Source organism: Hemiscyllium ocellatum, chromosome 7 (assembly GCF_020745735.1).
Source record: "Hemiscyllium ocellatum isolate sHemOce1 chromosome 7, sHemOce1.pat.X.cur, whole genome shotgun sequence".
NCBI lineage: Eukaryota > Metazoa > Chordata > Chondrichthyes > Orectolobiformes > Hemiscylliidae > Hemiscyllium > Hemiscyllium ocellatum.
Genome location: NC_083407.1, coordinates 18503166 through 18519182, shown reverse-complemented (window position 1 = coordinate 18519182; position 16017 = coordinate 18503166).

Here is a 16017-nt window from a genome sequence, read left to right as displayed (position 1 = left end):
ATCAGGGGTAAATATAGGGTAGGCGGTATGGGTGGGTTACTCTTCGGAGGATCGGTGGGGACTTCTTAGGCTGAAGGGCCTGTTTTCACAATGCAGGGATTCTATAAACCCTATAAACACCTGAGAGCATCAGAATAAGCCAGTGAGCATAAATGCTTCAATGTAATTGCAAGCCTCACAAACCGTATTCCCTCGTGCAAGATTGAAGCTCTGCCAAAACTCCAGGGGGCAGTGCTGGACCAGTGACGCAAGCTGTCAATGAAAAGCTGGAATTATGCTTGTGAGTGACTACTGGAGTCCTGGAGAATATAGACCCAGGAAAATGAGGGTGGAATACTGGGATAGGAACAGTCCATGACAGGGAAGCTTTTCATAGGAGTTTCAAGATTCAATTAGCAAAATCAAAGAAATATAATCACCCATGAAATATAATGAAATTTGATGACCCACTGTATCATTCCATCTCAGGAAATTGCTGAGGAATCCATGGAATCTACCTTCATTGCATTTCCATTTAATGCGCGATGAGGTGTTCAATCACAGTCTATTGCTTACAGAGCGGAAACAGACTCTTCAGTCCAACCAGATCACGCCAACCATGATCCCAAATTAAACTAGTCCCAACTCTCAGTTCTTGGCTCATATTCTTCCAAACATTTATGTATGTATCCAAATGACTTTTAAACATAACTGTCTGGCATCCATCACTTCCTATAGAAGTTCATTTCATACACAAACTCTCTGCGTAAAATAAATCACCCCTCATGTGTTTTTTAAATCTCTCCCCTCTCACCTTAGTAAATATGCCCCTTAGTCTTGAAATCTCCCAGCACAGGGAAAAGATACCTCTCATTCACCTTATCTATAAACTCCTACTTATTACATATTTAATTTTGATGTTATAAGTGCGTTTTAGATTATAAGACCTTAAAAAATAGTAACAGGAATAGGCAATGTCAAGTCTACTCTACTATTCAATAGGATCATGACAGAAATTACATTCCTCACATACACTTTCATACCCTTGATTCCCTGCCTGATCAAGAATCTATCTCAGTCTTACAGAAGGACTCTGCCTGCACAGCTCTATGGCAATGAGTTCTAAAGGCTCACAACTCTGAGAATGAAATTCCTCCTCATCTCAGTCTTAAAATTGGTACCCCTTTATTCTGAAGGGAAAACATCCTCCCGACATTTACTCTGTCAGACCAAGGGTTTTAAAAAACCTATGCAGATCTCACAAAATGGATGAAATATGAAGACCAACAAAAGGCCACAAAGTGGCTGATGAGACCAGCTAAAAAGCCTGATGACGGGAAACGTGCAAGGGGCATAACAGACAATAAGAAGGGGTTTTATAATTATATGAAGGTAAATCGGCTGGTTGAGGGTATTATTGACACACTGAAGGCTGAGAATTGGGATAATATCAATGACCGTGGGAAAATGACAGACATGTTGAATAATTAATTTGTTTCATTGTTCACAGCAGCAAAGGAGAATAGGATGCCCAAAGAAATTAAAGGTATAAATAAAATTAGCTTAAGCAAATCATGAATAATGGGGATATGAATGCAAGTGAAGAGTGACAAATCCACAGTCCTGATGGTTTCCATCCACCGGTGTTGAAAAAGGTAGGAGAGCACTTTGCTAACACTGTAACCATAATTTTTCAGAGTTACCTGGATTTAGGGGTCATAACTATTGTAATAACCTAATACTTGAAGACATGCATTTAGGATAAGAGAGGGAATGTTCAAAAGAGATATGAGGTGCACGTTTTTACACAGAGAGGGTAATCAGAGAGAGTAACTGATCACCTCAAAAGATTTTGGTTTATCAGAGAGAGTCACAATGGATTCATGAAGGGTAGATCATGCTTAACAAACTTCATGGAGTATTTTTGGAAGAGGTGACAAACCTGATGGACAGTGTAAGTCAATGGATGCTGTTTATATGAGCTTTTGATAAAGTCCAACGCAAGAGACCATTAGTTACAGAGTCAAAGAGTCATAGAGATGTACAGCAAGGAAACAGACCCTTCGGTTCAACCCGTCCATGCCAACCAGATATCCCAACCCAATCTAGTCCCACCTGCCAGCAACCGGCCCATATCCCTCCAAACCCTTCCTATTCATATACCCATCCAAATGCCTCTTAAATGTTGCAATTGTACCAGCCTCCACACTTCCTCTGGCAGTTCATTCCATACATGTACCACTCCCTGTGTGAAAATTTGCCCCTTCGGTCTCTTTTATATCTTTCAACTCTCACCCTACACCTATGCCCTCTAGTTGTGGACTCCCCCACCCCAGGGAAAAGACTTTGCCTATTTACCCTATCCATGCACCTCATAATTTTGTAAACCTCTATAAGGTCACCCCTCAGCCTCCGACGCTGCAGGGAAAACAGCCCCAGCCTGTTCAGCCTCTCCCTGTAGCTCAAATCTTCCAACCCTGGCAACATCCTTGTAAATCTTTTCTGAACCCTTTCAAGTTTCACAACATCTTTCTGATAGGAAGGAGACCAGAATTGTACCCAATATTCCAACAGTAGCCTAACCAATGTCCTGTACAGCCACAACATGACCTCCCAACTCCGGTACTCAATACTCTGACCAATAAAGGAAAGCATACCAAATGCCTTCTTCACTATCCTTCTACCTGTGACTCCACTTTCAAGGAGCTATGAACCTGCACTCCAAGGTCTCTTTGTTCAGCAACACTCCCTAGGACCTTACCATTGAGTGTATAAGTCCTGCTATGATTTACTTTCCCAAAATGCAGCACCTCACATTTATCAGAATTAAACTCCAAATGCCCATAGAATTGTGGGAAAACCACTGACATGGATAGCAAATTGTTTGAGTGGCAGGAAACTGAGTTCAATAATGGGTACGTACTCAAGTTGGCAGGATATGACGTTATCCATATTGGACTGAAAGAGGGTAGATCATGCTATTTTTAGAAGGCACACAGTTAAATACAGTGGATATCCAACATGATTTGGAGATTCTGGTGTATGGCTCTTTATAATGCTATGAAGAGGGGCAAAAAATAGAAGGGCTTATGCTCGAAACGTTGAATTCTCTATTCCTGAGATGCTGCCTAACCTGCTGTGCTTTGACCAGCAACACATTTGCAGCTGTGATCTCCAGCATCTGCAGACCTCATTTTTTACGCAAAAAATAATCAACATGTCTAATGGAATGCTGGTCTTTATATGCAGAGGTCTGGAGTACAAGGATGCAAATGTCATGTTGCAGTTATACAAAACCTTGAGTACTGTGAGCAGATCTGGGCACCACACCTTATGAAGGATGTTTTGGCCTTGGAGGGAGTTCAACACAGGTTTAGAAGGATGACACCTGGATTCCAGGGGTTAGGTTATGACGAGAGATTAGACAAATTAGGATATCATTGTCTAGTAATTAGAAAGTTAAGAGGCGATGTAAGCAAGGTTTCCAGGATATTAACATGGAACAACAGGGTAGATAAACTATTTTTACTGGTTGAGGATTCTAGGATCAGGGGTATCATCTAAGGATTATGGTCAGACCATTCAGAGGAGATGTTAGAAAATACTTCCACATGCAAAGAGTAGTTTGGAACTCTCTACCTGAGACGGCAAATCAATTATTAAATTTAAATGTATCAAAGGATATGGACCCAAAGCTGGCATAGGGAGTTAGGCTGCAGATCAGCCATGATCTTATTAAATGGTGGAACAGGCTTGAGGGGCTGAATTGCCTACTCCTTCTCCTATGTTGCTGTGAATACCTCCCCCACCAACCCCCGTTCAAAGCCCCAAAGGAGCCTTCCACATCCATCAAAGTTTCACTTGTACCTCTACACATCATTTACTGCATCCGTTGCTCCCGATGCAGTCTCTTCTACATTGGGGAGAAAGGACTCGTACTTGCAGAACACTTCAGAGAACAACTCTGGGACACCCGCACCAATCAACCCCATTGCCCCGCAGCCGAACATTTCAATTTCCCCCTCCCACTCTACTGAGGACATGCAGTTCCTGCGCCTCTTCCATCGCCACTCCCTCATCACCTGATGCCTGGAGGAAGAACGCCTCATTTCCACCTCAGCACTCTTCAACCTCATGGCAACAGTGTGGATTTCACCAGTTTCCTCATTTCCTCTCCCCCCACCATACCCCAGTTCCAACCTTCCAGCTCAACACCATCCTCATGACTCATCCCGTTTGTCCATCTTCCTTCCCACCTATCTGGTCCCCTGATCAATCACCTTTACCCCCCCTCTATGTACCTATTGCACTCTCAGCTACCTTCCACCCAGCCCCGCCCCATCTCATTTATCTCACCACCCCCGAGGCTCCCACCCTCATTTCTGATGAAGGGCATTTGCCCGAAACATCAATTTTCCTGCTCCTCGGATGCTGCTTGACCTGTTGTGCTTTTCCAGCACCACGCTCCCAACTCTAAGCTCCAGCATCTGCAGTCCTCACTTTCATCTATGATCCTAAACCTGTTAAGAATCCTATATGTTTCACAAATACTGTAGTGGTATTAATATTCAAATGTTATAAAGTAAAGTTCATTGTTGTTTGCTCAAAACCATGGAACCTTGTGGCTTTATTTGCCAAGTAAGTCCTTTTGATATCATATTTTAAGACATTGACTCCTTTAAAAATTAGAATTACTGGTCCCTTGTCAGATCATACCATAACTTTGTGTAGTCTGCTCTGAGAGTGTAGCATCATTTGAGTTCAGGAACAACAATATGCATTTTTATACAGTTTTGTGTGTCTTGAAGACTTCCTAGGTATTTCACAGGAACATATATGAACAAAACTTAACATTGAATCACAAAATGAAATATTAGGAAATGTGATCAAAAAGGAACTACTTGAAGAAGTAAAGACAGGTCGTGAGTTGAAGAGTAGGGAGGAAATTTCACGAAGATTAAAACTCATTTACCAATGATGGATTGATTAAAGTCTGGGAAGTGCAAGTGATAAAATTTGGAAGAGTAAACACAGGCTAGGGAATAAATGTAACTGTGCAGGGTGTTCCTAATATTTTAGCCATGAGGTAGAATTAAGTGTGTGACAAAGAAGGAAGACTGAAAACACCTTGTTGGCATCCAAAGACATTCTTATTTTGTAATGAATAAGCAACATGTTGCAATTTATAGTTTTGTCTGTGAATTGAATTTATTGTTATATTGAAGTGCACTGAGCCAGTAAGTGAGTGTTCAAGTGTTTTTTAATTGCTGCTCTTTAGTGAATGTGAATTTTAAGATAATCAAGATACTGCATGACTTGATGTCAACACAATGGCAGTTACCCTGTATTATGCAGAAATGTCAGACATGCTCCACTTACATAATTTTTAATTATATAGTTATAACTTGATGAAAATCCTCCCATATTTCTCCAGAAATTCTCTGCAAAAGCTCATCAGTCCTTATCCATTTTATGTTTGGTGTCATTTTAGTTAGTTTTCTTTGCACTATTTTGAATTCAGGTTTCTGCCTTTCAGTATACAGATATAAATCATAGGACTCTGGCTCTGACCACTTTCTTTATAATTTTCATTGTTTTGCCAGTGGAACCTAATATACTACCAGCATTTCTAACTCCTGTTCCAACCAATGACTTTGGAGTCACTCCCATTTCTATTTCTCAGGATTACTGTGCTAATTCTAGTCCTTTTACTTTGGTATAGATTAGATTACTTACAGTGTGGAAACAGGCCTAACAAGTCCACACCGACCCACAAACCACCCATACCCCTACATTGACCCCTTACCTAACACTACGGGCAATTTAGCATGGCCAATTCACCTGACCCGCACATCTTTGGACTGTGGGAGGAAACCGGAGGAAATCCACACAGACACGGGGAGAACGTGCAAACTCCACACAGTCAGTTGCCTGAGGCGGGAAGTGAACCCGGGTCTCTGGTGCTGTGAGGCAGCAGTGCTAACCACTGTGCCACCGTGATGCCCGTATAGTTTTTGTATTACTTTTTTTGCAAAGGATGGTTTATTGATGCATTCAAAACCTGGGGGATTTGTTAACCCAAGGGAATTGTTTGCAACCCACAGGCACTTACAAAGACATGTAGTCAAGAAAGAAAGAATAAAAAAGACAGAAAACGAAAGAAAAAAATGGAAAGAGGTCAAAAATTGTGAATTACCTCGAAAGCAGATGTTGTATTAGTTCACGTCAGTTAGAATCCAGTAAGACACTGTCCATACAAATCGTTTTGCTTGGCTGCACATAGAAATCCATTTTTCTGGAATTCCCAAGCAGTCTATTTGTCATTAAAGTAGTGGCGGTTTTACAATTGGGAAATTGGGACATTCTTCCCAGAGCACAGTCTACTTTGAGACATTGACATCAAAATTAGTTAAGAGTGAAGTTGCTAATGGTATGTTTATTCCAGTGTTAAAAATACAATAATGTTAAAAAATTAAACTGTAAAATTGAAGATATTCAAAACCAGCAATTTCAGTCACGTGACTGAGCTCTGTGGTTGAATCCCTTCTGTTAACTGGATCGATTCGATAACAATGTGTCATAGAGGTTAACTGAGGGACTATTCGCGCCACGTTCAACATACTGGCATTCAATAGCTTTCTAATCTAAACTTATTATGGAGACACATTGCCTGGGGTCCCTTCCTGTGAGCTTGACTGGTATGTTCATGCAAATTGAAGGTGTGACAGTCCAGAGAGATGATGAGCTAGCTAGTGCCCAATAATTGCTGGAAATGTCTGGGATAATTCAATGTTCCCATTTTGTGTTTGACAGGTGCCATTCAGTGAGATGATGAGTTAGCTTGTGCTCAATAATTCCTGAAAATGTCTGGAAGAATTCAGTATTCCCCCCTTGTCAAAGAATCCCTGCAGTGTGGAAGCAGGCCATTTGACCCTACAAGTCTACACCAACCCTCCAAAGAGTAACCCATCCAGACCCATTCACCCCACCTTATAACTCTACATTTCCTCTGACTAATGCACCTAATCTACATTTTACCGAACACTTTGGGCAACCTAGCATGGCCAATTCACCTAACCTACTGCTGTTTGGATTGTGGAAAGAAATCAGAGCACCCAGACGAAACCCACACAGACACAGGGAGAATCTGCAAACTCCACACAGTCACCCGAGGCTGGAATCAAACCCGGGTCCCTGGTGCTGTAAGGCAGCAGTGCTAACCACTGAAGCACCATGCCACCATGTGTTTGATAGCGGCCATTTTAAAACTCGAGATGATTCCATTTCTTTCAAAAAGGAAATTTAAAGAAGGTAATATACTTTCTTTCAAGTCTTCTGACGTGACATTCATCTTTTCTGTCAATATCATGAATCATCAGAGCTGAGAATTTTGCCAGACTGTCCTCTCTGCTGCTCTCTCGGTTGGAAAGGTGTCAGTGAAGTTTGTTTCATGCAGGTTATTTGCTTTTGAGACTTACTGAAGTCAACACACAAAAGAAATATGCCATGAAGCATGTATACCATTCATATTTGGATTTAATTTGAGAAATTTAGAACAGAAGAACATTTTGAGACTCTTGAAATTCCTAAATTTAATATTGATGCTGTCTGAGCAATGTGCAAGATTTAGTGAATGTTGTGCACTTTGTTTTTAAAGTTTGTGAGAAGATTTGTAGCTCGGGTGCTCGTTGTTGTGGTTCTGTTCGCCGAGCTGGGAGTTTTTCTTGCAAACGTTTCATCCCCTTTCTAGGTGACATCTTCAGAACTTGAGATCCTCCTTTGAAGAGCTTCTGTGCTGATTCCTCCGGCATTTATATTGGTTTGAATCTGCCACTTCCGGTTATCAGTAGCTGTCCGCTGCAGTGGCCGGTATATAGGGTCTAGGTCGATGTGTCTGTTGATCGAATTCGTGGATGAGTGCCATGCTTCTAGGGATTCCCTGGCTGTTCTCTGTTTGGCCTGTCCTATAATGGTGGTGTTGTCCCAATCAAATTCATGTTGTTTGTCATCTGAGTGTATGGCTACTAGGGATAGCTGGTCGTGTCGTTTCATGACCAGTTGGTGTTCATGGATGCGGGTTGTTAGCTGTCTTCCTGTTTGTCCTATGGAGTGTATTGTGCAGTCCTTGCATGGGATTTTGTAAACCACGTTGGTTTTGCTGCTGCTGGGTATCGGGTCCTTTGTCCTGGTGAGTTGTTGTCTGAGAGTGGCTGTTGGTTTGTGTGCTGTTATGAGTCTAGTGGTCGCAGCAGTCTGGCTGTCAGTTCTGAAATGCTCCTGATGTATGGGAGTGTGGCCAGTCCTTTGGGTTGTGGCATGTCCTCATTTCGTTGTCTTTCCCTGAGGCATCTGTTGATGAAATTGCACGGATATCCGTTTTTGTTGAATACCTTGTATAGGTGTTCTTCTTCCTCTTTTTGTAGTTCAGCTGTGCTGCAGTGTGTTGTGACCCTTTTGAATAATGTCCTGATGCAACTTTGTTTATGTGCATTGGGGTGGTTGCTTTCATAGTTCAGGACTTGGTCTGTGTGTGTAGCTTTTCTGTATACCTTCGTGGTGAAATCTCCGTTCGGTGTTCTTTGTACCATCACGTCCAGGAATGGGAGCTGGTTGTCCTTTTCTTCCTCTCTCGTAAATCGGATTCCTGTGAGTGTGGCATTGATGATCCGGTGTGTGTTCTCTATTTCTGCGTGTTTAATGATTATAAAGGTGTCATAAATGCCGGAGGAATCAGCACAGAAGCGCTTCACAGGAGGCTCCCAAGCACTGAAGATGTCACCTAGAAAGGGGACGAAACGTTTGCAAGAAAAACTCCCAGCTCGGCGAACAGAACCACAACAACTTTGTTTTTAGTTACACAATGAGTCAACTGAGTTGAAAAAGAAAAAGAGAATTCCACTATGAAACTTGAAAACTTTGACACTTTACCAATTTCTGGGAAAATTCACCTCAATATTCGAGATCAAACAATAGACCACTTTGAACTTGAATGTGCATAGATAAAAATTGAATCATTATTGAGCAGGAAGATCAAAAGTTGTACTCAGTCTGAGAGCAGCAGAAACAGTACTTGGAAAATGGGTGCAAAAGACTTGAAAATGTAATTCCATCACCAACAGTAGAAATGAAACTCAGAGACAATCCAAACAGCCTGAGCAAAGCCAAATAGAACTAAGGGACAAGTGTAACAACAAATGGAGACTAAGAATAAGAATTGCAGAGAAAATAAAAAAGCAGTTTACAGATGCCATCAAATTTTTAATAAAGATAATATAATTCTATTCCTTTGCAGATTATGTTATGATGAGTTCAAGAGTTAAGTAAATATTTTGCTTTTAGTTGCGAGATGATTAGTACCAGGCCTTAGAAGGGGTTCAAAGCGAGAGGGGAAATGTTTGGGGGAGATATATGTGGAAGGTTCTTCACACAGAAGGTGGTGGGTGCCTGGAATATGTTGCCAGCGGAGGTGTTGGGGTGGGAATGATAGTGTCATTTAAGGTGGATCTAGGCAGATACATGAATGGACAGGGAGCAAAGGAATACAGACCCTTAGAAAATAAGCGGCAGATTTAGATAGAGCATATGGATCGGCGCAGGCATGGAGGCCCGAAGGGCCCGTTCCTGTGCTGTCATGTTCTTTGTATCTGGAAACCTAAAATATCCTTTATCTGAAAAACAGTTGGTTCCAAAGTTTTTGGATCAAGGATTACTAACCTATCATCACCCTTCAAGAACACAGAAACAAATATGTCACAGGTTGGTGGGCGGCACGGTGGCACAGTGGTTAGCCCTGCTGCCTCACAGCACTAGAGACCCAGGTTCAATTCCCACCTCAGGCAACTGACTGTGTGGAGTTTGCACATTCTCCCTGTGTCTGCGTGGGTTTCCTCTGGGTGCTCTGGTTACCTCCCACAGTCCAAAGATGTGCAGGTCAGGTGAATTGGCCATGCTAAATTGCCCTTAGTGTTAGGTAAGGGGTAAATGTAGGGGTATGGGTGGGTTGTACTTCGGCGGGTCGCCATGGACTTGTTGGGCCAAAGGGCCTGTTTCTACACTGTAAGTAATCTAATAAATTCAAATGCATTCTGTCATTCAGGAAGTGCTCACTGAGCACTTTTAGCAAGAAGAGCCAAATGAGGAACTGAGCTTTCAGCATGAGACCAAATATCTTAAGTCAACAGATCATGGAAATGCAGGCATTCTTTGGGGTTTTCATACACCTGTGAATTACTTTACATATGCAATTATTTACCACGTCTACCAGAGACATTAGAAAAACAACTCACAAGGATATGTTTTGAAACAAAGAACATAATTGTAATGAATATCCAATCTTGAACCAGTGAAGATAAGAAATTGCAGGAGGATTTTACATATAGAACTTAAGTGAGTAAGGATGAGGACTATCTCAACTGGGGCTTATGAGTCATCACTCCAAAAAGTTTAGAAAATGATTGTTAGAGATATTTCATCAAGAGCATATGGATTTGTCTGTAGAAAGCAATAGCAAGGAGCTATTTTTGGTATTCAAAGATATATTGAATTACTAGTGAAAAGTGTGAAGTGGCTCTCAGAAAAAGCCAAGGTCTTTTTCATTCCACAATCAAATGGAAGAAAACCATCGCAATATGTAGATGTTGATTTTTTTTTAAGTGAAAGGAAAAGAGGTTCTTGTTTCGATTGATAGTTGTAGCAAGGGGATAAATTTTGATTCCGTAGTCAGTACCACACGTACTGAAATCACTAAGGTTTTGAGAAATTGATTTGCAATATGTGGGTTTACAGAGGTGATGATGTCAGATTATACTCCACAGAGTTTCATTTACAACTGAGTTCACAGAGTTTAACCTGTGTCATTTCCATGATATCAGCTCAAGAGAAGAGTGAGAGAAGATCAGTAAATTGGGGGTATATTCTCGGAGGCTTAAAGGAAGGAGAGCTCATCTCATTTAAACATTCAAGATTGGAGAGGACTTTACAAAATGGATACAGAGAGGCTGTTTCTGACTGGAGAGTTTTGAATATAAGAGAGCAGTCTTAGGAGAAGATGTCAATGATTTAGCTCTGACATATGCAAAACTTACTTTGTTCAAACGACTGTGAATCAAGAATTCTTTTTGGTCTTTTTTAACCTAACATTCATTGACAGTTTTATGAACATAGTTACTGAGACTAAATTTCAAGCCAGATTTGACTGTATGACTCTGTTTAATTACAGCAAACTTTATTTTAACCTGAACCTTATGAACTGGAACAAAAATAATATACCTCAACTATCATAAAGTTTACTTTATTATTCTGTTCAATTATTAAAACTTTTTAAATGTATTTACCTTAATGTTAATACACTTGTGGAATCAATTGAATGGTTACATGAAACATCAAAAATCGCACAACACCAGATTATAATCCAACGGATTTATTTGAAAGCATTGGCTTTTGGAGCGCTGCTCCTTCATCAGGTCTGAAAGCTAGTGTTTTCAAATAAGCAAGTGGGACTATAACCCCGTGTCATGTGATGTTGACCTTGTCCACCCAATCCAACACTGGCACCTCTGCTAGGTGAAATATCAACAGTTGATTCAAATTTGATTCAATTTCTCCTCAAATACCGCAATCTATAAATACAGAGGAACCTCAATTATCCAAAGTCAATTATCTGAACTTCGGATTATCCAAACAAGATCACAAAGTCTGGTGCTTGGCTGAATTGTTATCCAGCTGTTATCAATTATCCGACATTCGATTATCCAAAAAAAATACTCCCCACCCGTGTCGTTCAGATAATCTAGGTTCCTCTGTACCATGACATCGAGTTATCAGTTGAGGGTGCAAGTACAAAGGCTCTCTGCTGGTAAGCTTTATTTGAGGCAAAGTCGTGTTATTACTTAAATGCTGACAATGTGTTGCTGGAAAAGCGCAGCAGGTCAGGCAGCATCCAAGGAACAGGAAATTCGACGTTTCGGGCATAAGCCCTTCATCAGGAATTTATTACTTAAATGATTTAGCAGTAAATAAAGAATAACAGTGATGTGCCTACCTCCTGCATTACACTTGTATTACTTAGTGTGTGTTTTTATGCTGATAATTTGGATCTCTTGATTATTTAGAGTATTTGATCAATTGACACACTCCTGGTTCCATAGCTTCCGGATAATAAAAAGTCTACAGTAATTAAATTTGTAAATTCCACAGCTCAGTCGGATTGAAACCCATGAAACTAGAACCTGGGTCGCTGGACTACAAGTCTATTAATATTACCACTTCCCACCATCTCTTTGATTTTAAATTCATTACTTCTACCAAATCCTGTCGGTATCCCAAGGCATCTTACATAAGGAAGTGAGAAATTTGCTACTCTGGAAGCCAATTCAATAGATGTTCATTTTTCTGCCACCTCAAGATAAATTCCTAACATCAACTTCCAACATGAGTGATTTTGTTTTCAGTATATTGTTTGTTCCTGCATGACTGCCGTTTTTACCTTCTCTGAAGACAGTTTAAGTACTCATCAGCTCCCAAAACCTTGATACAATTTGAGACACAAACATATCACTTTGATCAATGCTGGATCTAAAACTTCCATTTTAGCTTTCACATGGAAGACTTTAAACAGTTTTTGTTAAAGATAGGAAACAGAAATTGATGAGTCAGAATTGATAAATGAAATGGCTTACAGCATCCAAAAGACTTGTTGACATTGCTTTATTCTTGAAAAGAATATATAAAATATTTTGTCTTTTAATATATCAAAATGATTTTGAAAGCAATGCATAAAAACTTATCCCACATTTCTTTTGCATTTCAGCAAATAATGGCATGGATTGTCAACATGCCACATCCGAATGTAAAGTTTCACCACAATATGTCAGGAAAGTGAATACTTGATGGACTTAAATGTCTTGATTTCGCCTTTCTAACAGCTTTGTGCAATGTGCACAGGCCTCTGTAAAATGGTGAAACATTGCGCTTATGCAGGCAATATATAAACTTCAGTCAGCAGTTTCTTGGCAACAAATCGAGTCTAATCGCCAAGGATATCATATTAGGAAAGTGGCAGGCAAATTTAACTGATCGAGACCATAAAATGTAATCATAATGTTTATGGAACAAATATGTCACTTCTATGAATTATGTTTTAAAATATCTATTTCAAGTGGGTATTGAATAAACTTTAATTACACTCAATACAAAATGAAATTCGTTGTTTCCCATGTGCTGTTTCTATGTCCTCAGCAATTAAATGTGCTATCTCTTTATTCATCTGTTTCCTTTAATAGACTTCTGCAACTATCTCTTGCCCTATGACCAATCAGATTAATTGTTGGAAAAGCTCACTTTCCCTCTTAATGTGCATTGTTGTTCCAATGGTTCTCAAGTCAGAAATATTCCTCTCCACAGACGCTGCCAGACCTGTAGAGTTTCCCCAGCATTCTTTGTGTTTGTATGGGTCCACTGGAGTCACGCAATTGTACTTAGCAGATAGCTAATAGGTCAGTTGAATATTTGGATAGCTTAACAGGCAACTTTTATATCAAATGTAACTTTTTCTTTTAGGTGGTCTTCAGTAATGAATTCATCATTGATTCAATAAATGACTCGTTCTTAAAGAAATTAATCTTTCTCAGTGTGCTGAATGACTCCCCCCACCTTGTCTCAGTCGATTCCCTCGAACACGACGGTTGGAGGAAGAGCGCCTCATCTTCCGCCTGGGAACCCTCCAACCACAAGCGATGAACTCAGATTTCTCCAGTTTCCTCATTTCCCCTCCCCCCACCTTGTCTCAGTCAATTCCCTCGAAAAAGACCACTCCCTTCGTGACTTCCTCGTCAGGTCCACACCCCCCACCAACCCAACCTCCACTCCCGGCACCTTCCCCTGCAACCGCAGGAAATGCAAAACTTGCGCCCACACCTCCTCCCTTACCTCTCTCCAAGGCCCCAAGGGAACCATTCCATATCCGCCACAAATTCACCTGCACCTCCACACACATCATCTATTGCCTCCGCTGCACCCGATGTGGCCTCCTCTATATTGGGGAGACAGGCCGCCTACATGCGGAACGCTTCAGGGAACACCTCTGGGACGCCCGGACCAACCAACCTAACCACCCCGTGGCTCAACACTTTATCTCTTCCTCCCACTCCACCAAGGACATGCAGGTCCTTGGACTCCTCCATCGCCAGAACATAACAACACGACGGTTGGAGGAAGAGCGCCTCATTTTCCACCTGGGAACCCTCCAACCACAAGGGATGAAGTCAGATTTCTCCAGTTTCCTCATTTCCCCTCCCCCCACCTTGTCTCAGTCGATTCCCTCGAAATTTTAACCTACTGCTGAATGACTAGCCTTCCTCAAATTAATTTCCGAAGCAAGATTTTTAGTTAGAATAGTGATGCCTTGGATAAAAGTCTAAGGTTTGTAATGAAGGACACGACCATGATTTTTGAATAAGAACAAAATGCATGGTTGGCTCTGGATTTTGGATGTCTGAATGTTGCTGTCGGAAGGGAGAGAGAGAGAGAAATGGTACCTTTTCCTTTCACTCATTTCTATTTCATGCATTGTACTGCTTTGAGTGGAAGAGTCCTCTAGCTCAGTTGTGTAGCACATGGATCAGATTAATGCCAATAGCACTTTCACTTGAACATCAGAGGCTGAAGGGGTGACTTAGTAGAGGTTGACGGAATTATGAGAGGCATAGATAGAATGGACCGGCAGAGTTTTCTCGCCAGGATAGAAATGTCAGTAGCTGGGGGGCATAAGTTTAAGGCAAAAAGGGGAATGTTTAATGGAGATGTGAGAGCTGAAAATGTGTTGCTGGAAAAGCGCAGCAGGTCAGGCAGCATCCAAGGAACAGGAGATTCGACGTTTCGGGCATAAGCCCTTCTTCAGGAATGAAGAAAGTGTGTCCAGCAGGCTAAGATAAAAGGTAGGGAGGAGGGACTTGGGGAAGGGGCGATGGAGATGCGATAGGTGGAAGGAGGTCAAGGTGAGGGTGATAGGCCGGAGTGGGGTGGGGGCGGAGAGGTCAGGAAGAAGATTGTAGGTTAGGAAGGCGTGCTGAGTTCGAAGGATTTGACTGAGACAAGGTAGGGGAAGGGGAAATGAGGAAATTGGAGAAATCTGAGTTCATCCCTTGTGGTTGGAGGGTTCCTAGGCGGAAGATGAGGCGCTCTTCCTCCAAACGTCGTGATGTTATGGTCTGGCGATGGAGGAGTCCAAGCCCTGCATGTCCTTGGTGGAGTGGGAGGGGAGTTAAAGTGTTGAGCCACGGGATGGTTGGGTTGGTTGGTCCAGGTGTCCCAGAGGTGTTCTCTGAAACGTTCCACAAGTAGGCGGCCTGTCTCCCCAATATAGAGGAGGCCACATCGGGTGCAGCGAATGCAATAGATGATGTGTGTGGAGGTGCAGGTGAATTTGTGGTGGATATGGAAGGATCCCTTGGGGCGTTGGAGAGAAGTAAGGGAGGAGGTGTGGGCGCAAGCTTTGCATTTCTTGCGGTTGCAGGGGAAGGTGCCGGGAGTGGAGGTTGGGTTGGTGGGGGATGTGGACCTGACGAGGGAGTCACGGATGGAGAGGTCTTTTCGGAATGCTGATAGGGGAGGGGAGGGAAATATATCTCTGGTGGTGGGGTCCGTTTGGAGGTGGCAAAAATGACGGCGGATGATACGCTGTATACGGAGGTTGGTGGGGTGGTAGGTGAGAACCAGTGGGGTTCTGTCCTGGTGGTGGTTGGAGGGGTGGGGCTCAAGGGTAGAGGAGCGGGAAGTGGAGGAGATGCATTGGAGGGCATCGTCGATCACATCTGGGGGGAATCTGTGGTCCTTGAAGAAGGAGGCCATCTGGGCTGTACGGTATTGGAACTGGTCCTCCTGGGAGCAGATGTGGTGGAGACGAAGGAATTGGGAATATGGGATAGCGTTTTTACAGGGAGCAGAGTGGGAGGAGGTGTAGTCTAGGTAGCTGTGGTATTCAGTCGGTTGATAGTATATGTCCGTGTTGATTCGGTCGCCTGAGATAGAAATGGAAAGCTC